The 26,172-nt window shown below is 53.4% G+C and overlaps 1 protein-coding gene across 1 annotated transcript in view; it reads right to left on the minus strand.

The window, feature by feature from the left end:
• TRAPPC9 (trafficking protein particle complex subunit 9) overlaps positions 1-26,172 on the minus strand; it is a 542,263-nt gene that overhangs the window by 156,383 nt on the left and 359,708 nt on the right. The gene's annotated exons all lie outside the window — the stretch shown is intronic.

Raw genomic sequence — 26,172 nt, forward strand, 5'->3', positions numbered from 1 at the left:
CCTGAGGGCATATTTCACTTTCCCTCTACTCTACCACTTAATCTGGCACCTAATTCCATCTCAGAATGGCTGCTGTGCTGCACCTCCTTGCACTCCTGGGGTGAGCGCCCTGGTTCGTGTTACTTCTGAAAACAGATGAATGGTGAGTGTGTGCCGCTGTGTGCCAGGCACTGCACATGGGGTATTTGTGCCAGTGTCCTGTCCAATCTTCACCATGAGCCCGAGGAGTCATTCTTATTTCCAAGGAATAATCGGCTCAAGGAGATTAGGTGACTTGCCAAGTCAAACAGTTAAACCAGAGACAAAATCATGGAAGGCTAGGGTAGAATGAACTGAGCTGGGCCCAAAATGCTGAGATGTTGCAGGTGTCCAGCTGCTGGGGTGGCCCGAGGGTGCCCCCTCAGGACCAGTGAACAAAGAGAGGGCCTGAAAGATGGAACCAGAAGGGACAAGGTGCCAAGAAAATGGAACAGAAAGGAATAAAGACAGCCGTGAATGTTCAGGGGTGTCTACATCTGAGAACAAGATATTACAAGACACACCTGGACACCCGAGGATGGGCTGAGGGGCCGCAAGGCAGGACGTTCACCATGCAGGGTGACACCCGCATCACTGTTAACCGAGCCCTTCCCACGCACCAGATCCCGTACTAAGAGCATCAAATACATCATCTACATTATTCTAAATTATATTATCAGGAAGACTAAGATGTTTCCACATCAACTCTAACAAGGACTCTCTTGTTACACTCTGCAGATGAAGGAGCTGAAGGTTACGAGGCCAATTTCCTGAGGTCCTGCTGCTGGTAAGTGGGCTCTGAGTCCAAGTGGCCTGTGCCTGGGCCTTGAGGCCATGTGGCCTGCCACACGCAGCAAGGGGACAGCAGTTAGGGAGTGCTGGGACAGTCGCTTATCTCCGTAGAAAAAAAAAACTTTGATCCACACTTTGCATGGTATGCAACAAGGACTCCACAGGGATCCCAGATCTAACTGTAAAACCTAAAAAGACAAAACTTCTAGGAGTAAACATAAATGAAAATCTTTGAGGCCTTGGGACAAACAAAGATTTCCTGGATAGGAGACCAGGGGCATGATTCATAAAGGAACAAACTGGTCAATTAGGCTTCATAAGGGTTAAACACTTCTGCTCTTTGACATTTGAGCAGATAAGGGAGGCAGGAATTAAATACCTGCAAATCATCTACCTAATTATGTATGTTATGTGTCTACATTAAAGATCTCAAAACTCAATACCAGGGGAAAAGAAAAACACCTTTCACAAATAAAGAACTGGAATGCATACTTCACCAAGAAGTGACAGATGGCAAAAAAAAAGTCCACAAAAAGGTGCTCAGTGCTCATTAGAGAAATTCGAGTGCAAACCATAATGGTACACATGGTACACCTGTTACAAGGGCAAGGCTGAAGACCATGCTGAATATGAGGAAGATACGCAGAAACCACTGGCGTGCCTGACAACACGGACACGTCTCAAAATAATCACGCTGTGTCAAGGGAGCCAGACAAGGAAGGAGTGTGTCCTACAGGATTCGTGCGTATAAACCCTGAGAAAATGCCAACACTCTGCAGCGACAGAAAACCAGGTCAGGACTTACCTGGGTACTGGGCCAGGGGTCGCAGGGATGGAGCGGCTCAGGGAAACTTTTGGGGGTGAGGATATGCTCATTCTCTTGATCACGGTGACGGCTCCTTGGGTGTACACATACGCCAAGACTATCACACCGTACAACCGGCGCGTGTGCGGTTTACTCTGTGTCAGCTACATCTCAGCGATCTGGGTGTCCGCCTCCTGGAACACCCGTGTTGAAGCCCTGCACCCTGACGTGGTGGTACCTGGGCTTTGTGGGAGGTGCTCAGAGTCAGATGATGTCATGAGGGTGGGTGCCAGGACGGGAGCAGTGCCCATAGGAGACACCAGAGAGCTCACCCCTTCTCCCCCACCCTCCCCTGCACGCATACACAGAGGGCAGGCCCTGTGCACACGCAGGCAGAAGGCAGCTCTGTCTGCAAAGCAGGAAGAGTCCTCAGCAGGAGAGGGCCTGGCTGGCACCTGACCACTGACTTCCAGCCCCCAGGCCGGTGAGAAATTAGAGCCTGTTGCCGAAGCCCCCAGTCTGTGGTGGGTGCTCTGTTACGGTGGCCCGAATGGATGGAGACAGTGGTCACCTGCCGGTGTAGGCAGCTCCTAGACCACCTCAATGACCATCTCATGAGAGGGGCCTACGGTGTCACCTCGGTGTCTGCACTTGGACCTGTCTGTGGCTGCATCACTCGAGTGATGACATTCACCATCATCAGCCAACAACAAAGGAACAAAGGTAGATGTAATCCTACCACTCGACACTCAGATAACACCGTGCGTGTGGATGAAGGTTCTTCCCTGGTCTGAATGGACACATAGACTGAGGACACGGACCCTTCCACTGCACACACAGGCACACTACCGTCAAAGGAACCCTCTGCAGCTGCCCACACGTGCACATTTACATCAGCTCTTTAGTTTGACCAAAACATCTCATCAGGTTAATCTTCTCACTGCAGCTCCAGTGAGAAATGGCCCCTTAGAACTGCAGGGGAGGGTGCACGCGGCCCAGGAGGGCACGTCTCTGAGGCCCCTGTTCATCAATGCAGAGAGGACTCTGACTCATCAACCACCAAACTGGACTGCATTTTGGAAATCATTCAAGGCCTGCCCTTCTGTGTCCCGCTAACCCATGACAATGAGTCACAGCACCAGGACAGACTTCTAGGGTAGCGTGGTGGCCCCGACATTCATCAGCTGGACCCTGCAGGCCTGTAGCGTCCACACATAGCCCTCCTTCAGACACGGCATCATGGCAGTGTTGGCACGTGGTCTGCACTGACTAGACCTGGGTCTCCTGGGCCTTGTAGAGCACGCAAAAGGGGGAGCCGATGGAACCCCCGTTCCATAAGGAAAGCTCCGTGCTCTCAGGCCAGTTCTTAGAGGGCCCAGAGCTGGAAATCATATGTAATCATTCTTAGTTGGTAAAGAACCATCACCTCTCCTAATTAGCCCAGAAAAACCTTTGTGGGGTTTCAGCTAAAAGTGCAAGAGAACATAAATCAGGAGCACTTTTGGAACTCGCCTCTGGCAACAGAAGGCCATTTGCTCAGAGATGGTGAGCTCACACTCCACACGGAGGGTGCTGGTGTGCTCCAGAAGCATATTTCATCCTGCCACGTTTCTAAGTCGAAAGATGTTCCTCACTGATGCTAAAAATAGCCAACACAATCCAAATCAGTCCCAACAGCAACCACCACCTTTGTCCGCAGACGCTTGGACTGGCCCAGGCTGAGCGAGTTGCCATAGAAACAGAGCACACAGGAAGGCGCCGTGGGCAAGAAGGGCCCGCCACCTGCGAGGTGTCCAGGACTGGGTGACCCTTCTCACCGTCCTGCTCCTCACAGACAGGGCGGTGACTGTCCCTCTCTCTGGGCTCCTGGGCTTTGGAGCCCGTGGTTCTCCTCATCAGAGGGAGCAGCGCTTGGACAGAGAGCACAGGTCCCTTCAGGCAGACTGGGTGGGGGTGTGGCGCGAGGGGTTACTGAGACCATCTGGCAGAGCTGCTTCCTCCAAACACCTGTCTCAGGCAAAAAGCACAGACACTTTAATGCGTTCGTGTATGCCAGCCCTGTCTTTGCGCAGTAAGCAAGGAGATGGCGGGATGGCCTGGGGAGAGCAAGAACTCTGGAGCCTGGTGAGGTGGGGTCACAGGGACCTGCTCAGACTTAGGTAGACGGTCTGTGTCTCGGTCCTCGGTAATAGACGGCTGGCAACTGCTGCCCCGCAGGAGCATCATGTGACGACGGGACGTGCCCTTCTGGCGCCAGGCACACATGTGCTCAGTAAATGGGCTGCTCTGTTACCTCTAGCTGTGGACGCTCAGAAAGAAGATAAAGAGGTGAGGGCCAGATGCCCCAGCAAGGAAGGGCGGGCGTCAGGTGCTCTCAGAGAGGAAGCCCGGTCACGGCCAAGAAGCACGCTCGCTTACTTTTAAAGCTGGGAGGAGAAGCAAAGTGCTGAGCCGGACACTCACTGCAAATCACTCTGCTCCTCTTGGATTAAACCGTCCGAGGAATAAAGTGAGCCTGACGTGTGAGGGGCTGCCCACTGTCCCAGCCTACGTGGGCAGTTGCCCGTTCCCCCCAGAGACCCTGTGTTCTAATCAAATTGACCTAGTCTTTTCTGTTCCCAAATGTCCCAGACATCTGCCAATTATGCAGCTCCACCTACAGCCCTACAGGAGCAGGTCCGTGAGGGGGAAGATCCCGGGGGTCAGGGGGCCGTGGGGACTACACGGAGAGGCCACAGAGTTGGGGCTGGGGTCAGGGCCCGTGGCCAAGCTTCCCACGAGCTGCGGTGGCAGATGCAGGACAAGGTGCTTCGACAGGGCCGACAGGGACATGCGGCCAGGGGCCCACACTGCACACCTGAGACAGTGGGGCGGGGAGAGAGGCCACTCCAGGCCCTCACAGCCGTCCACACCCCAGAACCAAGCCCGCGACACCGTCTCTGACAGGTCACACCCAAGCCAGCCTGAGTCTGCATTCCTCCAGCTGAACACTCCCATTTACTCTGAACCTCCAAGCCCTCTGCTTTTTTCTCCCCCATCAGCTCCGACTGTCCATACCCGGCCGTCCCTTGAGTCTGGCCCCAGGGCCTCCGGAGGCCCATGCCAGCTCCTCACATCCAGTGGATTCGTGGTTCTCCCGCCGGGACACCGGGGCCTCACCTGTGCAAGGTAGCATCCCGTCTCTGGTTTGTATGCACATCTTACGTTGTATCCTCTCCTGGACCATTTGCTCTGCAGTCACTTCCACACCTGCTCACACCCAGCTCAGGAAAATCCGTCCGCCTGAAGGGACCCGTACTCTGTCCAAGCGCTGCTCCCTCTGATAAGGGGAACCATGGGCTCTGAAGCCCAGGAGCCTGGAGAGAGGGACAGTCACCGCCCCGTCGGTGAGGAGCAGGGCCGCTGTCGGGTACCAAGCACACGTGTGAGGTGCTCCAGCAGACGCTGGCCTGCTGTGGCACACGCGCTATTCACAAGAAACTGCTTTCAGACAGGGCAGCACGTCATTGATGGTTATGGCCCCGTGGCCCATGATGAGCAGACTCGACCCCACCCCACGGCAAGCAGCCGACAGCAGAGGACTGTGGCCCAGCCCTGTCCCATCCCATGAGGAGAGTCCTCTGGCCACAGGGAGCTGCCAGGGGCCTGGACACCCCAGGGGGAAAATGTGAGGTAAGACTCCTATCAGGACAAACACATCCCTGGGAAGCCATCCGACGGAGGTGGTTGGCCCCCATGCCCACTCCTACTCTGTGTTCAGAGCCTTCCACCTCTGCGCCTGTCCCAAACCCGCCTCGCATCCTGACGCCCTGTCGAGGCTATTTATGCCTTTTGGCTTCTTGACCCTTGACCAGACCAGCCCCATGCTCCACCTGCACCTACGGCCTGCATAAGACCGACACCTTGTGGCCACCACCCGCCAGAACACCCAGCCGTCGGGGCCTGCCTGCCTCTTGCTGGCACCATGCAGAGCCGTGCCAATGGCGGTGGGGCAGTGCGGGCCCTGCTGGGCACGCTCATCCTGCGTGACTGTGCTCCGGGGGCCCCACGACGGGAGACCGGTGATGCCCTAAGGAGGACAGAACAAGTGCAGGTTGCCTGGAGGCCTAACCCCTGACTTTCGAGGATGTGCCTTTTGGGCCCAGCTGTTGCCAACACCAAGTTCTGTAAAACGAGCAAGTGACAACAAAGCACGTCCTTACAAGTCAGAGACAAGCAGGAAGAAATGAAACTCAGCAAGGCAGATTACGGCACATCAGAGTCCAATCAGGAACATCTGTCTTCCTCCTTGCACACATCTAAGGTGGCACTAGATCAGCAGGAGCAGCAAGAACACAGGAAAACCCACGACACACATGTGTGTGGCATCACAGCTCGCAGACGTGCACCGCACCCACCACGTGGAGCTGGATGAGTTGCCACCGCACACTCCAGATCCAGGCCAGAGGACGCTAAGGGAGTACACGTTACAGCATCCCACGAGCACAGGAGCCTGAGCAAGGGCACAGACATACTAGAACCTAAGTCGTACATTCTCTTTCATCCATTTATTCAATAAGCATTTATTGAGGACCGAGGAGGTGCTGAGCGGGCTTCAGGTATGCAAAGCCTGTAAAAAACATTCTGAATGTCCTCCTGTCAGGAAGTTTAGGGCCTGGCTCTAGTGACACATGTGGAATCAAATAAATGGAACAGAATGGGTCGAATGCAAACAAGGAAAATGCGCACAAATTACGGAAGAGTGGAGTTAGTGACGTTCCGTGTCTGGGATAGCCAGGGAGGGCCCCTCAGGAGGAGGAAGGCCCGTCACACGTAGGAAGGAAGAGGACAGTCAGTGGGCGGAGAGCATGTGTTCCAGCAGAAGGAAGAACACATGCAGCAGAACAGCGCGGTGTGTCCAGCTCACTTTGCTGGAATGCAAGCACCCGACGCTGACGCGTCTAGTAAGATGATGTAAGGGACGAAGCCGGGGCCCTCGAGGCCTGTACTCTCGCAGTCTGGCCTGTCTGCCTCCCCACTACACAGACCTTTCAAGAGCAGAGAAAAGACCTTCTGTGATGGAATCCAGAACAGCACAAACAGGAGGAAGGAAGATGGGGAGCCTGTTAGCTGTGTGCGGGGCATGGGCCTTCCTGGCCGGCAAGCGGGAAGCTGACGGAATATGGACATAGGCATCCTGAAACAGGAGGACAGACTGGACAGCAGGGAACCCTATTAGGCCAACAGATAAAGGGAGCCCAAAACCAAGAAGAAGGTCCAGCGGCAGAGCTGGAGAGGATGCCCAGAAGGCTGGTGTGCAGGGGCGGGATGCACAGAGCACCAGGTGGAGGAGGGTGGCCGCACACCCTGCAGGGCCGTCAGGGGTCACCCACTGGTAGGCCATCCCCTCTCCTCTGCAGAGCATCCGTGGAAAGCCAGCTAATATTCATCACACCCTCTGGGGGCTGAGTGAACCCAAGTGAGAAAAGACTCCATTGCTGCTGAGACAGAAGTGAAACACAAGATGGCCAGCTGTCTGGCTGTGATCACTTCAGAGCTGCAGTCTCCCCTCCAGGGAGCAAAAACCCAAAAACTGCTTTCCTTTTTTTTTTTTTTTTTTTTAAGATTTTATTTATTTGACAACACAAGCAGGGGAGCAGCAGAGAGAGGGAGAAGCAGGCACCCCACTGAGCAGGGAGCCCAATGAGGGGCTTAATCCCAGGACTCTGAGATCATGACCTGAGCCGAAGGCAGATGTTTAACCCACTGAGACATCCAGGCACCCCAAAAGCTGCTTTTCTAAACAAGCTTGATTTTCCTTCAGGATCAGGATCAGCAGTCTGGCTCTCCAAAGACTCCCACACCGCTCAGCAGAGCAGCCCCAGCAGGACAGTGCCTGGGTTGGCAAGGAGATGGATGAGTGCCAAGTTCAGATCTGTCCCAAAGTAACAGGAAGCTTCTATGTCCCCAGAGACACAGGGGATTTCTGGTAGACAAAAGGTGAGTAAACCCAAAGGCACACACAAAACAATAAAAATGGTAAAAAAAAAAGGGGGGGGGCAGGGGCAGTAGGGCCTTTTGAAGACCAGAAAGCACTTGGTAATATACTGTGGTGAGGGTTTAAAAAGAAAAAAAAAAGGAATTTATTTCAAATAACACCACGTGCATGTCAGAAAAGCAGAAAGACAGAGAAGGAAAAGATTCCCCCATGATTCTCTCACTGTGAGCATTCTGCTGTGTTTCCTTCCAGGCCCAAGAACACACGCGTGTGTTAGGTCTACTACTGGACTTCCGTGTACTGCATGTCATGGCATAAATACCTGCTCACATCCTGCCTTCTCCGTATATGAAGTAGCAGACACTTCTCCAGGTTGCAAGAATAACCTCCAGGTCCACCTGAGGTCTGGGCCTGGAGGCGGGTGCTGTGTCCTGACCCTGAGACTAGAGCTTTCTATTCTCCTGGCCTCCCGGAAGCATCTGATGGTTCAGCACACGGTGGACGGGGAGACAACAGAGCTTCTGCAGGAAGCTGCCCAGAGCTGTCTCCCCATCAGAGGGTCCAGCAGCAGCCCTGGCACGGCCTGGCCCTGCAGACCAAGGCATCGGGGCTTCTGAGGGAATGGCTTCCAGCCTCCTACTCTGGGTACGACCACCTGTCACACACCCAGAGGTGTGTTTCCTCGCTGCCTGTGTCATTTGGCATCACTGTCTTCACTGTGACAGCCGAGCCTGGCATTACAAACTCTATAGAAACACAATTCCTGATAGCTGCATAACAGTCAATTATATAAATGTAGTGTAATTTACTAATCATGCCCTATTGTCAAACATTTTGGTGACTGTAAGTAACAGAAAATCCTTGTGTTCAACACTTGGTCTATAGTTTTTTGTTTTTTTCACTAGGAGAGCTTGCTGAGGGGCGGGGATCACTCACTTGTTTGAAAGCTTTCAAGACTCTCTGTTACATATTATCAAATGGCTTTGTGGCAAGGCTGCAGCATGAAGATGTGTCTACTTCCACGAAAACCTGAGTATTTCATGGCAGACCATCCAAACAGAAGGCAGTGGGACCCACAGCACCTGCAGTCCATTCCTCTGGAAGTACCTGTGCTCCAGAGGGAGCAGTGCCCACCTGGGAATGAGGGGGGGAATGGGGGGAAAGGTGACCCTGGCCAAAGCCCACCTCATGAGGGCCTCCCCTCCAGCAGCACAACATCAGAAGCATTTACAAGGCCCAGATGTAAGAAGGCTCAGGCCTCAGAGCCACACAGATGGGGGTGTGAAACCCCGTTCCTGGACCTACCAGCTGATCCCTGAATAGCAACAGTCAGATGACGTCAGTGCTTCTGCTCAAAACCCTCCAGGGCCTTCCTGACTCCAAGTAAACCCATACCCATGAACGTACAAGGCTCTGTCCTGCTCTCTTGCCTCACCTCCTCACCGCCCCTGACCATCGCTAAACGCCCCACTGGAATGTAAGCCCCAGAAGAGCAGAGACCTCTCAAGTTCACAGTTAAATCCATGGAACGGAACATGCAGGCACGTGGCAGGCCCACAGCAAATCCTAGTGCAGGAAGGAGTAAACTAATAAGCAGGTAAAAATGCCTGACATGCCCTCAGCTGCCACCTGTGAAAGCTAGACCAACATCTACCTTACTAGGAGGAACGGACACAGTTATTTCCAGACACCCAGCGTGGCGCTTGGCACTAAGCAGGCAATCGCACTGTGGACCACCACCTGGCACAGTGGTGTTCAAGGCAGGGCACGAGGTCCGCCAAGGTGCAGGACAGATGGCAGAGCCATCATTAAGAGGTTAAAGAGGGAACCCACATGTGGCAAGATTGGTTATCCCCACACTTGCTGAGTGCTAGAAGTTATGTAATGTTTGATAGAGGCTAGATTTTTAATTTCCCTAAAGTAGTAAACATTTCTACCAAGGAACTATGACCTCGGTGCTACTAACATGTACAATGGAGATGATTATTTAGCGAGAGCAGCAGAGGGGAGCTGCCCACAGAACCAGCCAAACAGCAACTGCCTTCTCCCGTGGGACTGAGCACAGACACACCCTTCACCCTAAACTGACCCAGGGAAGGCAGGGCAGGCCCAGGGCCCTCTTCGCTGTCTGTCTGGAGCCCGCCCGGCTGGCGGCAACTGCTGGCTGGTCCACCTTCATGCCCTAGAGTGGGTGCTCCCTGGGGAGGCACTGCCCACCCTCCCATCCACACCACCTATAACTACGGTGCAAAGTTGGCTCCTCTCAGACCTGGACACCTGGTGCACTGCCTCACACATCCAGGCACCTAGAAAGGACGGCTAACGGAGGAGTATTTAGACTATTCCTAAAACGTGCCCTCTCTGATGCCGGGCTCCTGGAGGTTTTCCCCTCATGACAACCCTCGAGAAATCATCTTTCCTCCAGGCTAAACATACAGGAGAGGCAGCAGCAGCATCTCTGGGCCCCCGGCCCACTCAGAACAGACTGGGGTCTGCATCAGCCTACCGGGTGGGGGAGCACCAGGCTCGTGCGTGGAGCTGTGGGAGGTGAGGGGACAAGGCGGTCCCGAGGTCCTGTTTAAGCAGAAAACAATGCCCCCCCACCGTGAATTTTTAGTAGAAATACTTGCCAAGAACAAAGGCTCCCAAAGTACAGAAGCTTCGCCTCTTGGCCCCTGGGAGCCCCCAGCCAGCACGGGCCAACTGAGATTTTCCTATCAAGGTGTCCATTAGCATTCATCAACCATAACCTCTGCTTCCTTGTTCTAGAAACATCCCCAAACACAAGAAGCAAACACAAATAATGCAATTACTTTTTAAAAATAGAGAAGAATCCCAGAGGGGAGAGAGGAAGCTCCATGTTAAATAGGGAGTCTGCTGTGCGCTGAATGCAGAACAGCTTCACAAGGGATGATTAATGGGAGATAACAGAATTTCCTTTAACCTAATCACCAGTAAGCAGTGCCAAAAGAAGCAAAGCAGACGGGCGTCTTGGAGGGCAGTGTGGGTCCAGCACAGCAGCTTCCAGCACAGCGTCCTACGTTCTCACTGAGGCAGGGGAGGTCTTCCAACTCTTGGAAAGAAAAGACTCTCCCATAGAGGATGGGCGTACACAGTGGAAGAGGTGAGGGCGCAGCCCCCCCCCCCGGGGGGGCCAGGGCAGCCAGCCCGCCTCACCAGTTCCAAGGCCTGGTCACTGGATCACCAAGAGGCCAAGGAAACATTCATGCCAGGCACACGGCGCCGGGCACTCGCTTGGGTGTCCATATCCCACAGTCCCTTTCTGGTCCCGCTACAAGAAAACCCAAGAGCGGAGAGCAGGTGTGTTTCTCTAAGAGGCGGGGCAGCAGGAGTCTGAGGGGTGCTCAGCAAACCCCAGTGAACACAGCTCCCATCAAGTGCTCCCGCAACACGCCAGGCCAGAGGGGCGCTTCCATATGCCCTCCTCAGCACCATGGCACCAGGAATGCCCTCTGAATAAATGCTGGACGGAGGGAAAGAATGCAGGGCCACCTGTAACCAACACGTTCCCAGAGGACAAAGTGAGCAGCACCCCTCATGGAGGATGAGGATGAGAGCAGGAGGTGCCAGGCTGCAGGAAGTGTGACAAGGGCAGAGATCCCTGCGACGGCCACACACTCGGTGTCCCTCCCTACAGGATTGTCCACCCCCACCTCCCGATCTTGGCCTGCCTGTGACTTGCTGGACCAAGTGTGGAAATGACAGGGCGCCACATACAAGCAGCATGCTTCCCCAGGTGCCGTGTGGCCCGTCCCCCTCCCCTTTCCATCTACCACAAAACCAGCACATCCCAGAACGGGAGTCATGATTGACAGCAAAATGAGCAGAACGAGAGCCACCCCATGATGCCCAGGAAACCTGAACAAGAAGCAACCCTCTCACTGTGCTAAGTAACGAGGATTCTGGGTCTCCTGTTACTGCAGAGAACCTGAGCCTAAACCTCAGTTCCCACCTGGCTAGGAGCCAACACAGAGAGATGATGAACATGTGAGCCCTGCCCAGGGTGGCTCCCAGGGTGGAGAGGGGTACTGGGCACTGGACCTGGTGATAGAGGACGAAGAGATGGTCAGGCACGCTGGGTGGCCCAGCTCCCAAGAAAGCCCCGCTGGCGCCATCCTGGGCCTCACACCCCAAAACATTATATGTGGTGCTTCTCTAACAGGATGGCTTTTGTTTTCGTTTCCTTCTGCTATGGAATAACTGGAAGCAGCAGGATGGAAAGGGCAAGAAAGCATACGTTGTTTTTGGCTTTTAAAAATGTGCAATGACTCACCTAACACTAAACATACTCTGGCCACGTGATCCAGAAACCACACACCTTGGTATTTACATAAAGGAGCTAAAAAACGTCTGTCCACATAAACACCTGCACATGGATGTTTATAGCAGCTTTATTCATAGCTGCCGAAATTTGGACACAACCAGCATGTCCTTCAGGAGGTGCGTGGATGCGCCTTGGGCTATCCAGACCGTGGGGATCACTGCTCAGAGAAATGAGCTGTTGTGCCATGAAGGAACCTGAAACACAGATTGCTAATTCAAGGGAGCCAACTGGGAAGGCTACACTCTATGATTCCAACTACAGGATGTTCTGGAAAAGGGAAAAGTAAGGAGGCAGTGAAAGGATTGCAGTGGGGGTTAGGGCGGGGGGCTCAGATGAATGAACCGGGAGAGTGCAGGGGATGCAGGTCACGACAGGTTTGTCCAGTGAGAGTTAGGGGATAAAGAACTTTCCCTGATAAGAAGTTGGTCTCCCTGGGGGGGTCAGGGATGTTCAGTGACATGAGCATGTGCTCCACTTTTTTATTTTTTTAATATTTTATTTATTTATTCATGAGAGACACAGAGAGGCAGAGACAAGCAGAGGGAGAAGCAGACTCCCTGTGGGGAGCCTGACACGGGACTCCATTCCGGGACCCCAGGATCACACCCTGAGCAGAAGGCAGACGCTCAGCCCCTGAGGCACCCAAGAGTCCCTGTGCTCTGCTTTTTATAAGAAACCCACAGCCTTTGCCCTGGGTCCCCACGACCTCTGCACCTCTCAGAGTCGGCTTATTACCTGTGTCCTCTGGTCCCCGGCAAGCCTGGAAACAGGCTCCCCTCTCAGGAGTGGTTAGCACTTTCCCAGCATGGGAAGCCCACAGGGGAAGCCCACAGGGATGTCTTGAGTCTCAGGAGCCTCCACAACGACCCCGAAGTCAGGTGGGAGCACACGCTGCAGGGCAGTAGGATGTGGGGGGCCTTGGGGGCTGTGGAATGCTGCTGTGCACACCATCTGTCAAGCAGCTCACACGCTCAGGGAAGCAGGCGCTGTCTACTTCCCTGGAGCCCCGTCGTAAAGGGTTTTTGCCTCATTTCCTCTTCAGTACGACGTGCTACCGATACAGGACAGCACTAGAAGTTTCTCTAAGAAAACAGAAGTAGCCTCACATTTACAAAGCGGTTTCTCAATACTGGCCAGGCCCTATGCCAGAGACCCGAGAGCTCACACCTGCTTGCCAGGCAGGCGGCATCACCGCCTGCGCTTTGTCGATGTCAGCGCCGATGCTGGGGTGCACACGCCACCCAACATTACACAATGAGCAGGAGTGATGCAGGACCACTCTGACCCAGGTCTCCGTGCCCCGGAGCTCCTGGCCACGCTACCATTTTAGGAGAGAATGTCATCCCCGAGCCAACTTCAGACAAAGCCCGTGAGCCGTGACGACATCTCACAGGTACTGCCGTAACGATCCTGGTTTCATGTGTGTGTGCAGGTGTGCATACACTCAGGCCTCTGAACATATGTGTGCACACAGCATACGCCATGCACGTATGACACGTATGTGCCCTGGGCATCCCCGGACAGAGATTCGGGAAGGCAGCTGGCAAGGAGGCCCTGCATGGGCCAGGCCCGTTCCCACACTGTGAGGCTCAGCCCCCGTGCTCCAGGAATCACACGCAGCACGCTGTGCCCCCTGTGCTGGCCTGTCCGCATCCTTCTCTCCCCGCACGCTATGAGGACCTCGGGGCCGCTGGTCTTGGCTGAGTGTCCCCGGGCCTGGCGCACACGCGGTTCCTGCTGGAAGCTCTTGAGTTGGTCAGAATGAGCAGGTGGGATGGAGCTGACTGAGGTGAGCATCTTACACCCCGGCTCAAAGCCTGGCTGGGACACCACAGCATCCCTTGGGAGGAGTCACGTGACCTCACGGAGCCTCAGGGTCCTCAGTTGGCAGGCGTGGACCATCTGGCAAGAGGGCAAGAGGGGAGCCCCAAGAACTGGAAGTTGTGAGCCGGCGGGCGGGGCTGTCACCCGTGAGCACACGAAGCACAACGGGGGCAGCGCGGGGACAGCACGGAGCCTTGGACGCGCCTCCTCTGCCACAGCCAACGGCATCAAGGCCAGCGCTCTGGAAGCCAAGGGAAGCTCTGACAGAGCTGGTTTTCTGTCTACCTTGGGCAGGCTCTAGGGCTAAGAGGTCTTCCAGTTAACATAACTTCACAGAGACTTTCTGAACTGACACAAATTAAATGACTCTATTCACGTTGCCCCCCCCAATCTCACTCAGGGTCCGCCGCTGACGGTTCCAGTCGACAAGCCCTCGGTGCTACGACTCTGCCTTGTTACCCACATCCTGAGCCAGTTCTCCAGAAGCATCTCCTTCACGATGTGAAAAATACTATGTAAGCCACCGTCCCAGGAAAGCCACGAGTGATTTTTCTGGGCCGTCTCATGCCTCACACGAGGATCCTCCCCCAGAGAGGAAAGCCCCTGCACTGGCTTCAGGCCTCTCGATCCAGGGCCCACGCGAGGAGTCCCGGCTGCCAGGTTCAGCCCATCCCATGGGGCAGCCCCAACGAGCCCCTCAAACCTCTTTCTACTTCTCCAGCCCAAAGTGGGATTTGCGCCGCATTCCTGGGCTGGAGAGCACTGTGTGTGGCTGAAGGGGAAGAGCCTCGGAGGGAACAGAGGGGCCAGCTGCGCCCACATGGAAGGAGCAGATGCCCGGGGTCCTGTGGAGGGTCCACGTCCCTGCTCTGGGCATCTGAAGGCTCTGGGCTTCTGTGGTGAGGAGAAGGGCCAGGTCCCTCCACCTGAGGTCGCCCATGGGGCTCTAGACAGAGGCCTGATTGCACAAAATGTCCGTCCCACCACATGAGGGAGAGCTGGGCCCCCCAGTCTCTCCCAAGAAGACCTGTTCCCCCTCACGCCCAGGAGAGAAGAGAATAAAAACTGTCAAATTTTCCAAGGGCCGTGCAGGTCACACCACTAGCACCTCTATCTTCTCATGGGACCTGGAGGAGGCCCCAGTTTGCTGGACTGGGGAATTCACAGAACCTAAGTGCCGACCCCAAGGTCCGAGAGCAAGGATACGGCAGAGATGTAATCGGAGGCTGGACCTTCGACCCCTGGCCCAGGGCTCCTCGGCCAAGGTCACAGTGCAGCATCTCTGGCTGGCAGGAAGCCGGGCCTGGGGCTGTGGCCTCTGCACACTGCAGATTCCCCCACCCCTGCCCGCTCCAGCCCCTGCACTCCCCGGGGCAGTGAACAGCAATGCCACCCACCCAGTTGCCCAAGCTAGACACTTCCCTTTCTTCTCACAGCCCACGCCCCAAATCCTGCTGCTCTTCCTCCCTGCCGAGGGTCTCTGGGGTCCTCCTCTCAGCACCAAAGGCACTGCTAGTTGCCAGCACCCGGGCTCTCACCAGCTATCACCCCTCTCCAGACATTCCCAGAGGCCAGTATGACACTCTCCTACCTAAAATCTTCCCACGACCATTCCTTCCCCTCCGGAAAGAGACCCAGCTTTGGCTCACAGGCCCTGCCACCTCCCTGCCCCTCACACTCCTGTCCCGGGCCCCACACAAGGGGGGCAGGCTACCGCGAGCCTGGGCTCTATGCACAAAGCACCAGGTTTTGTTCTTGGCCCTTGGCCCTAGTTGACAACGTCAACTAGTGAACAAATAGAAACACGAATGATGCCAAAGGTATCCATTAGATAGTAAACCCAAGGCATGAAAGGACGCACCCTGGTGCGTACAGATCCTACTGTCACCCATCCCCACGCCCACAGACCTCCACCAAGCACTTGGCAGAAACTCTAATGAAACACGTTATAGGGATGTTGTCTCTAACTACTTATAAAACACCCGTGGCACAGCTCCAATGTGGGTGTGAGCCCCAAACCCACAGAACCATCAAGGCGTCTGTAGGGAATAAGATGTCACGCTTTTCTCCTGAAGTTTCCCCCATAGGAGCAGAGCTACCAGATTAAGGTAATGAGAAGCACCAGACTTTAGGAGGACACACCTGGGGCTACGGGGAGCACAGGATGCCCTTCTGTACATTAGAAACACACGTCCCCCCCCCCCCCCCCCGACAGAACCCGCTCCCCCTGGGTAGACCAGTTAGAAAAAGGCACACTTTCCTTTCAGCTCAGCCAGGCCCCCATGGCTCCCGAGCAGAATGTGGGTGGAATAGCAGACACCCCAGGCTGGGAACAACGTACGCATGGGACCGCTGTGCCATCCCACACTACGGCCCCTCAGGACTCAACTCAAAGCAACTGATAAAGGCATTCTGTACCCTGACCTCAGCATCCAAGGCTGCATCCTGGAGCTGCACGATGAAAGCCTCAGACCCCCAAGAGGAGAGCCACTAGGAAGGACACCGCAGCCTGCCTCCTGCAGACCTGCTCGCAACCTCACATCACCTGTGCACCTACCATGTGCTGGACGCTGGAACAAGGAGGGGAGATATTCGAGAACAACCAAGATACAAACTGCTCTCCAAAAATTCGCTGTCTGGCCCCGTGGTTCCTGCACTTGGCCGCATGTTAGTCACAAATCCTGGTGTCCAGGCGGCACCCAACCAGACCAGGACACGGGGTTAGGTGGGGATAAGGGGTTACGTGGGGAGAGGCACTGCTTGTTTTCAAAGGTCCCTGTAATCACAATATGCAACACAGCTTGGGGCCCTCTAGTCTGGCAGGAGTGAGAGTGTGCAGTTGAAAATAAACACCCCCTGAGAACCCAGGGATGTGCAGAGGAACAAGACAATCACAGCTGGGAGACTAGAGAGCTTGTGGCAGAGCTGGCTTGGCTGTAGGCAGGGCATGATGTGCGAGCTCTGCAGGTGTGACTCTGCAAGCCATGTCCCTGCTCTCCTAGCCTTGTGGGAGGTGCAAGGAGGGACGGGCTCCCTCTACAGCTTCCTGTCTGTTCCCGGGGGGCTGCCCTTCCGTCCCCTGTTCCGACAGGCACAGCCCAGCAACCTGGCATCACCCCTGTGAGACCCCAGGCCTCTGGCGCCCCTTAGAGTGCTGCATGTCAGCTCCACGCCCACAGACCTCAGCTTCCAATAACCCCGACCCTGCCTGGGCCCCCAGCCCCAGGGACGGTAATGCTTCCCGCAGCTGCTACACCAGAGCCTCCCTGGTGTGCTCCACACTCACAGTTACCTGGTTACCAGCCTCAGGCCTCAGTAACAATTCTTTATATTAAATCTTCTCTGTGGTTCAGACTCCTGATAGATGAGGACTTTCTCTGCCTCTACTTCAGACACACTGAGAAGCCAGGGGAAACGAGGCTCCAAAGAACAACTACTTCCTTGAGCAAAACTCTAGCACCGTCATCTTCCCCACGAGACCTCAAATGCATACCCCTCCCTGGGCTGAGGTGTGCTCCAGCCAAGGTGACTAGGCTGCTGGGAACCGTCCCCGAGGCATGACAAAGAGAATTGGAGAGTGACGGCCTCCCACCTGTGCAGTGCCCACGGTGGGTTGCGGGTGGCACCACGCACTCGACATGGCTTGATGCCAGGATTTCTAACAACCTGTAACAGGCATCATGCCCCCATTTTAAAGAAAAGCATTTGGACCTAAAACTGTAAAAACCCTAGAGAAGAACACAGGCAGCAACCTCTTCAACCTCGGCCATAGCAACTTTTTCTTAGATATGTTACTGAAGGCAAGGGACACAAAAGCAAAAATAAACTATTGGGACTTCATCAAAATAAAAAGCTTCTGCACAGTTATGGAAACAATCAACAAAAGTAAAAGGCAGCCCACAGGAGAAGATATTTGCAAATGGCGTATCTAATAAAGGGTTCGTATCCAAAACCTATATAGAACTTAATAAAATTCAACACCCAATAAATGAATAATCCAATTTAAAAATGGGCAGAAGCCACAAACAGACATTTCTCCAAAGAAGACATCCAGATTGTTAACAGACCCGTGAAAATATGCTCAACATCACTTGGCCTCAGGGAAATAGAAATCAAAACCACAATGAGATACCACCTCATACCAGTCAGAATGGCTAAAATCAACAACATAAGAAACAACAGGTGTTGGCAAGGGTGCAGAGAAAGGGGAACCCTCTTACACTGCTGGTGGGAATGCAAGCTGGTGGAGCCACTCCAGAGAACAGTGTGGAGGGTCCTCAGAAAGGTAAAAGTAGAGCAACCCTATGATCCAGCAATTGCATAGTAGATATTTACCTAAAGAATACAAAAACACTAATTCAAAGGGGCACCTGCACCCCTAATATTTATAGAAGCATTATCTACAAGAGGCAAATCAGAGGAAGCAGCCCAAGTGTCCACTGATTGATGAATGGATAAAGAAGATGTGGTCCAGATAGACTATATATGGTGTGTGTATATAATGGAACAGTATTCAGCTATAAAAAAGAATGAAATCCTACCATTTGCAAAGACATGGATGGAGCTAGTGAGTATTACACACTAAGTGAAATCAGAGAAAGGCAAACACCATATGATTTCAGTCATGTGGCTTTAAGAAAAAAGAAAACAAATGAGCGAAGGGGAAAACGAGAGAGAAAGAAATCAGGAAATAGACTCTTCTAGAGAACAAACCGATGATTACCAGAAGGGACATGGGTGGGGGATGGCAGAAGCAGGTGATGGGGACTAGGGGGGGGGGGGCACTTGTTTTTTTTTTTTTTAATGATTTTATTTATTCATGAAAGAAACAGAGAGAGGCAGAGCCACAGGCAGAGGGAGAAGCAGGCTCCCTGCGGGGAGCCCAATGTGGGACTCGATCCCAGGACCCTGGGATCACGCCCTGAGCCAAAGGGAGACACTCAACTGCTGAGCCACCCAGGTGCCCCAAGGGGGGCACCTGTCTTGATGAGCACCAGGGTGATATATGGAAATACTGAAACTAACATTACACTGTATGTTAACTATGTTGGAATTTAAATAAAAGTGAAAAAAATAAAACAACAAAAAGCGCTTGGAAGTTCACCAAGGCCCAGCCACTTGCCCAAGACAGCTGAGCCAGGCAGTGGCTGGGCCTGGACACAGGTGGGTACAGACCCAGGTCAGAGGGACAGAGCAGCTCCAGGTGGCCTGCAGCCAGGGGTGGGGGCACCTGTGAGGATGGGCCACCTCCTGGATAAGAGGGAAGACTCCGGTCAGGCACACAGAACAGAAGCGCCCAAGACACCTCTAAGGTTTCTGAGGACGAGAAAGCCGCATGGGGTATGGATCCAATCCAGTCTTTTCCTTTCCTCACAAAAGGAATTTCTTCTCTATCCGAGTCAGCAAACGGCTGCATGTCCCAAGGTGCTGACTCTGGGACCCAACTGCTCCTCCAGGCTGGACTCCAGCATTTCTCCTTGCTGCCCACCAATCCTCAGGGCTCCCATCGATTCAAGAGCCGTCTGCGAACTCGCCGACTGTTCCTTATGAGGGAGGCGGAGGCCACTCTGGACAGGGGATGGAATACCCAGTTCCACCATCACCCTGCCCAGCACCTGCTAAATGGACCTGAGCCTTAGTTTCCCCATCGGTCAGCTGGAAGGATGAGAACACATCAAGATTCTTTCTCCTTGCTTCTGGAAGCCACTCCTGAAAGACTCTCCTATATTCTTTCTAGTTTGAAAAAGAAAATCCCCAAAGCCTTCCAACGGAGCACGACGGCAGGGGGTCCACTCGGGTCAAAGACACAGTCTCATCAAGAACAAGGGGCAGAGTGTGCCCCCCTGGATGGAGGATGGGCAGCAACTGTAACAGCCAGCAGGGGCACAGGGCCACCAACCATGAGGTGTTTCCGGGGTGCCTCACGTGGTTCTCCAGGGCGTTCCAAGAAGCTGAACCAGGTTACGGGCAGTGGAGGGGGAACAGGGGTTTGAGTTTGGGCTGTTCTAGGCGTGGGTACCCAGGAACCTGCAACGTGGTGGCGGGGAGGGCTGCACTGGGATCACGGTCACTCGCGGGCACCTACGCAGGCCTCGCCGTGCCATCGCCATCCTTGCCTCCACACCCCTGTGAAGCCTTGTGTGAGATCACAGCCCAAAGCACTGGAGGAGGAGGGGACCCTGAGGGGTGATGACAGCGGTCAGGACAGCAACGCGAGAAGACACCGCCGAGGGCGAGAAGCAGCGCAACGGATGCAGGCGTTGGACCAGCAGCGCCTCTGGTGTCACCCCTCTGCTCGCTCATTGGTTCCTGCGGCAAACATTTTCCGGCCTCTCCTGTGACCGGGAAGAAATCAAAACCTAGAGGAGCTAAAGGCTAAAAATCTAAGAGCACCAGAGAGGCAGGAGAAGGAGGGCTGAACCAGAGATGATCGGTAGGCCCAGCCACAGCCGAGTGCGAGATGGGAGACTCTGCAGAGGCCCCCGCCCAGCCCCTCGGCCACCGGGACAGTGTCAAGGTGAAGTTCCACAGCTGCAGAGGTGCAGTGTGCTTGGGGAGCCCGTCCCTGCCCTCCGGGGGCGTAACGGCCACGGTAGGGTGTGTGTGACCTGGTGGCTCTGCTCACGGCCAGCCAGCAACCTCCCCGGGGAGGCGGCGCCCAGACATGTCACTGCGGGGCCCGCTGCACAGGCGGTGCTGCCTCCGTGTGATGGGGATACAATACGGGGTGGCTTGAAGCATGCAATAGCAGCTATTACCAGAGATTAAAAAGAGGCAAACATAAACAAGGGTGATCATGTTATTTAATACTAATGGTCTGACAAATGAGCAAAAAAAAAAAAAAAAAAAAAAAAACAAACAAACAAAAAAACCCACAATAATTATCATCTGCTTACCAGTAAATCTGCTGCTGGCAAGAGTGTCTTTTCTTATGAAAGTTTATGCTATTTCATTCAGAAAAGCTTTCTATGGTTTCTGGTCATCTTCTGAAACTAGACTCTGGGGCATGCAGCCTCGAGAGCTGCAGACAGCTCCTGCAGAAAGGCCCGGTGGGCAATGGGCTGCCCGGGGTTCCAGTGGCAACCAACTGCAGGACCCTTGGCAAGTTTTGACCTCTCTTTCCTAGAAGCAAAAAGGGGCACAATGCTCACGCTTGAACCACTGTGAGGCATAGAGACACTGCTGCCTGTGAAAGTGGTGTGTGCAGCACGCTGCCCGTCAGAGGAAAATGATGCTGCTGGGGGCATCCAGCTGCCAGGCTGGCAGGCGACGTCTCCAACTGGCGACTGATGGAGGCCCAGGAAACGTCATCACTACAGACCGAGCGTCCCAATCATGTTGGCAAAAGTGAACTTAACTCATGGTCCCTGATTACAGAATGGAAGCACCAACCATGCTCCAGGACCTTCTAAAGAGGAAATCGGGAAGGTGAGACAGTACTTTCTACGCCCATTTGCTGAAATGTCCAATTTTAATTTGTAAGATTAGAAAGAGATCTTGAGGAAACACGTTAACACGAGTGGTGTTTCCAACCTAAGAATGAGAGTGTTCAACCGAGAGCCCTTTCACACCACTCCTGAGAGCACGCTATCCCACACCTGGGCTACTGTCCCCTTGCACTCCAGCCCCAGCTCACTCCTACCCAGCTGTCCTGCTCCACATCAGCAGCCCTTCCTCCAGGAAGCCTTCCCAGCCGCCCCTCACCCCATGTGGGCCAGGTTTCTTCCTGCAGGTTCAGTTCCCCACACTGTGCAGGCCAACTGCCTGTCTGTGCACCTTTATTCCACACCGACACAGAAGGGCCGTGAGGACACAGCAGTGCCATCTTCGCTCACTGTCTCACCTCCTGGCAGGGCCTGGCACCAGCCGGACACTCCGGGAATATTTGTGGAATGAGTTCATGAACACCTTGGAAGCCAAGAACCCAGTGTGCTTCTCCATCTATCCTTCTGCCAGCCTCTACACTCGATGGTGGACTTCACACTGCTGCTCACAACTCACCAGAGCACCAGAGGACAGAGGAACGGAGCTGGTTCGTAACCTCCAGGCACCATTCCAAGCACAGCTGTGGAGTCAGACAGATGCGGGGCCCCCCGAGTGACTCCCATCACGGTACTCAGCATGCTTATCTATAAAATACAGACAAAACCTCCCACGGAAGCACCATGAGGACTCAAAGCCCTAACTCCAAACACGGGCTCAGTAGCTGCCTTCCACTGTCTCTCCCACTGGGAGGCACGCTGTTCCTTCACACTTCTGAGGACACGTGCTCCGTCCTGGGTAAAGTGAGGTCACCCCTTTCTACCAGGAGGGGAGGAGCAGCACAGGCTCCCTAACAAACATAGTAGACTAGAGTTGGTCCCTCTCCTAGAGGGCAGGCCACCCTTAAGAGGAAGTTCAATGCCTCTTGGCCCAGGGATGGCTGGGTCTGGGGAAGAACAGAGACAGCCACATTAACCCCAGGACCATGGCCTTTCATCACAGACCAGGCTGTGCCACCTCCAGCAAGAAGCTCCATCCACCCGCCCACTTCCCAGGCAGCAGTGGGATCGCCTGCAGGTGGAGGGATTAACTGGAGTCACCAGTGAGTGACTCCTTCAGCAGGAGGCACAGCCTGAGGTGTGCCGGGGACGGCTCCCCATGGGGGAAAGAAAGAGGCAGAAGATTGGTTGAGCTCAGGACTCCGGGAAGGAACAGGGTACTGAGGGGCTGGCCTGGATATATGGGGACGGCATCCAGGGCCATGGTCTGCAAGGTGCTCTCGGGGCTGCCAGGTCAGGCTCCACTACCTCTGCTTCCTCCTGCAGAACCGATCTGTGAGACCTGAAGAACTGGGGTGCCCTCCCCAGACTGTCTGATCTGATCCAGGCAAGGCCGGCAACATTTGGAAAGGGGAAGGGAAATGCCTCCCCACGTCCAGGCCCACCGCAGGCCAGCAAGACACCCTGTCAGGCAGGCACCTGGCTGCAGGAGACACTCGTCACCCTCGTCACACCTAGGTCCTGAGCTGGGTGGGTGGGGTCCCTGTTCACCCCGGCACTCCCAGAGCCTGGTACAGGCACTGCAGAGCAAGATCTCCAAGTATCAATATTTGTTGGGTGAATATTTTATGAATGAATAAAGAATGTGTGAGCTAGGAGCATTGAGAAATGAGAATTTAAAAAAAAAAAAGGTCAATAATGAGGAAGCCTGAAGCACAAGACTAATTTGTGATTATCTGCGAGTGGGACTGCCAGCATCAGTCAGCCTTCCACCGACGCGAACAAGTCGGCTGAGAACAAGTTTAACAATTTATAATTTATAATAACCGGTCTCATGTCAGTGTCATACGACGAGCAGATTTATGTCCTCTGGGATCTCAGACCACATCTAAACATCCAGACAAAGAGAGGCAGAGAGCAGAGACAGCTTCCTGCACGATTTGGAGAACAGCGCTGGGCCCAGAGCGCTGCGGGTGGTGGAGACCCCGGGGCTGCACAGACACCCTACAAAGCGGTCAGCCCTGCCTCCGGTGCCAGACACACGAGCAGGAGCCCCCACACAGCCAGTCTCTGCAGGGGCCTGGACAGCGACACCTCCAGGGACAACGTCTACTGGCTCCTCTCCAAGGAGGCCATGAATCCCCCCCCCCCCCCGCCAAGTCACCAGGCCTCAAGCTTCCAACTATCAGCCCCCAGTGGTCCTCCCAGGGGCCACAGGGCCTGACTCTGCATCCATAGGCATCATTAACAATAATCGCATTAAATGGCAACACTGAAGCAACCTGGGAGTGGATTAGCACGGAAACGGATAAAGTGGCGTATTCATGCAACAATATATAAATAGCAGTCAAAAGGAGAGAACCGGATTTATATTTATCTCCAAAGCATAATGCTGATTTAAAGTTATAAAAAGACATATTTTTAAAAAGACATATGTGATATAGAACTGCTTGTCATAAAAAAACTCTGAAAATAATGTTTGGTTGTAGATATAAATATAATAAAAGTAGCAAAACATGGTATGAATGATTCCATCGCCTGAGACTGCAAACCCCCCAAAGAGGAAGATGGTGGGACGGTGAGGACTGAGCTATTCTTCCATTTATTCTTTCAGACATCTTCCCCCCCCCCCAACATTTTCTTACAAAGAATGCCAAAGACAAACGTTGAAAGAATTCCTATATGAGAACACCCTATATGCCCCTCGGAAGAGTCTGCTCCATTAACATTTTACTCGATGTGCCTTATCACCCAGTCTCTCCACGTTCCACCTCTTTACCATCATTAATCTTATTTTTCAGGCATTCCAAAGACCACTGCCGATACCGTGCAATCCTCCAAAGCCTCCAGTGGCATATCTGCACTTAGACCTCAACATTTGCGTACAGTTTTTCTTTTGATATAAAATTGACTTATGATGAAATGCATAAATCAAGTGCACACTTACTGAATTTTTAACAAATGTTCGATCCCTGGGTGGCTCAGTGGTTTAGCACCTGCCTTTGGCCCAAGGCATGATCCTAGAGTCCCGGGATCGAGTCCTGCATCGGGCTCCCTGCAGGGAGCCTGCTTCTCCCTCTGCCTGTGTCTCTGCCTCTCCGTCCCTCCCTCCCGCTGTCTCTCACGAAAAATAAATCTTTAAAAAACAAACAAACAAAACCAAAAAACAAATGCAAACACACGTGTAGCGCACACCGAACTACCAGGTTGTACCACAGATCTCATATGGAAAATCGCACCCCCCCCTTCCTGTTCAAACCCCACCCCAAGCTCCCCGGAGGCAGACAGTGATCTGCTTTTTCCACAGGAGACAGTTTGCTCATTTGGGGACTTGAGGTGAATGGAATCCCACGGTACCTGCTTTTCTCGGGGAGGCTTCCTTCATTCCGTGTTACATTCCTGGGTTCGCCCTACTGATGATTAGGAATGTGCTAGGTTTATTCCATGTGCAGGAAAAATGCCACCCTTTGCTTCTCCACTCTCCCGTTATGGACATCTGGGCTCTATTTTTTGGCTATGAGCATTCTTGTGTAGGTCTTTTTGTGAACAAACATTTAAATTTTTCCTGAATAAATTACTGGAGTTGGATCTGCTGGCACAGAGTAGGTGTATGTTTAGTTTTATAAGAAACTGCAGACCCTCTTCAAAGCGGCCACACTCATTCACATTCCTGACAAGGCCTGAGAGTTCCGGCGGCTTCGCATCCGCACCAACATTCAGCCCCGTAGGATCTCTTACTTCTACTGTTCTGATGAGTATGGAGTGGAGTCTCACTGTGGCTTGAATTTACATTTCCCCCACTGACTGTGTTAATGTTAGCTGGTTTTTATCATTTTATTTCCTTAAAATAAGAGAAAGACACAGACAAGAGAAAGGAATGAGGGAGAAAGACAGAAAGAGACAGAGATCTGGGGCAAATATAACCTCAGGAACAAAGAGCTTACATCTGGGACATGTGTACACTGGTTTGTAAATCATTTTCTCCATGCAGAAAGTATTTTGTAATTAAAAATAAAAATTGTAGGGATGCCTGGGTGTCTCAGCGGTTAAGTGTCTGCCTTGGGCCCAGAGCATGATCCTGGAGTCCTGGGATCAAGTCCACATCAGGCTCCCTGCCTGTGTCTCTGCCTCTCTCTGTGTGTCTCTAATGAATAAATAAAATCTTTAAAAATAAATAAATAAATAAATAAATAAATAAATAAATAAATAAGTAAATAAATAAATAAATAAATAAATAAATAAATAAATAAATAAATAAAAATTGTATTCCACCTACATCTAATCCCAACTATAATTCCGTCTACGCAGGTATGGCCCTAATATCCATCTTGGGCTGGGAGACACAGTGGGTGATCTGGGGAGAAGCCTGGATGACAGTGGGCAGGCCTGGGGATGGAGCCCCAGAGCAAAGGAACTTCTTCCCAAAGTCAGGGAACTCTACCCACCTCGGGACATGCCCTCTTGGCCTGGCTTCACTCTTAGCTCTCACTTCTAACTCAGCTCCTGCTACGGGGTCCCACGGTTGACTCTGGGCCAGGGCTCGGTGGAGCCACCTCTTTGCCCTTGGGGACTGGGCTTGGAGGGGCGATTCACCTCTCCCAGACGTCTGAGCCTTGCTCGTCTTTTTGTGGAATCCTCCAAGGGACTTCCTACAGGTATGGATGCAGGTCCCACAATCGTTGCCAACTCTTCCCAGATATAGCTCTAAGAATTTAAAAGTGAAGTCTTGCCCAGGTGCTTCGGTGTCCTGAGAGGTGGTGCCTGAAAGCATGCGCTACTGCCTCCTTAGAGGGACACAACTCAGCTTTACTCTGACTTCACACTTGCCTCCAATCTGGAGCCACTTGTGATTCTTTCACCGACCCTGAATCATGACCACAATTCCCCCAAGAGGGAAATAAGACTGCCTTTCCTCTGGTATCTCAGAGGG

Source organism: Nyctereutes procyonoides, unplaced genomic scaffold, assembly GCF_905146905.1.
Source record: "Nyctereutes procyonoides isolate TBG_1078 unplaced genomic scaffold, NYPRO_anot_genome, whole genome shotgun sequence".
NCBI lineage: Eukaryota > Metazoa > Chordata > Mammalia > Carnivora > Canidae > Nyctereutes > Nyctereutes procyonoides.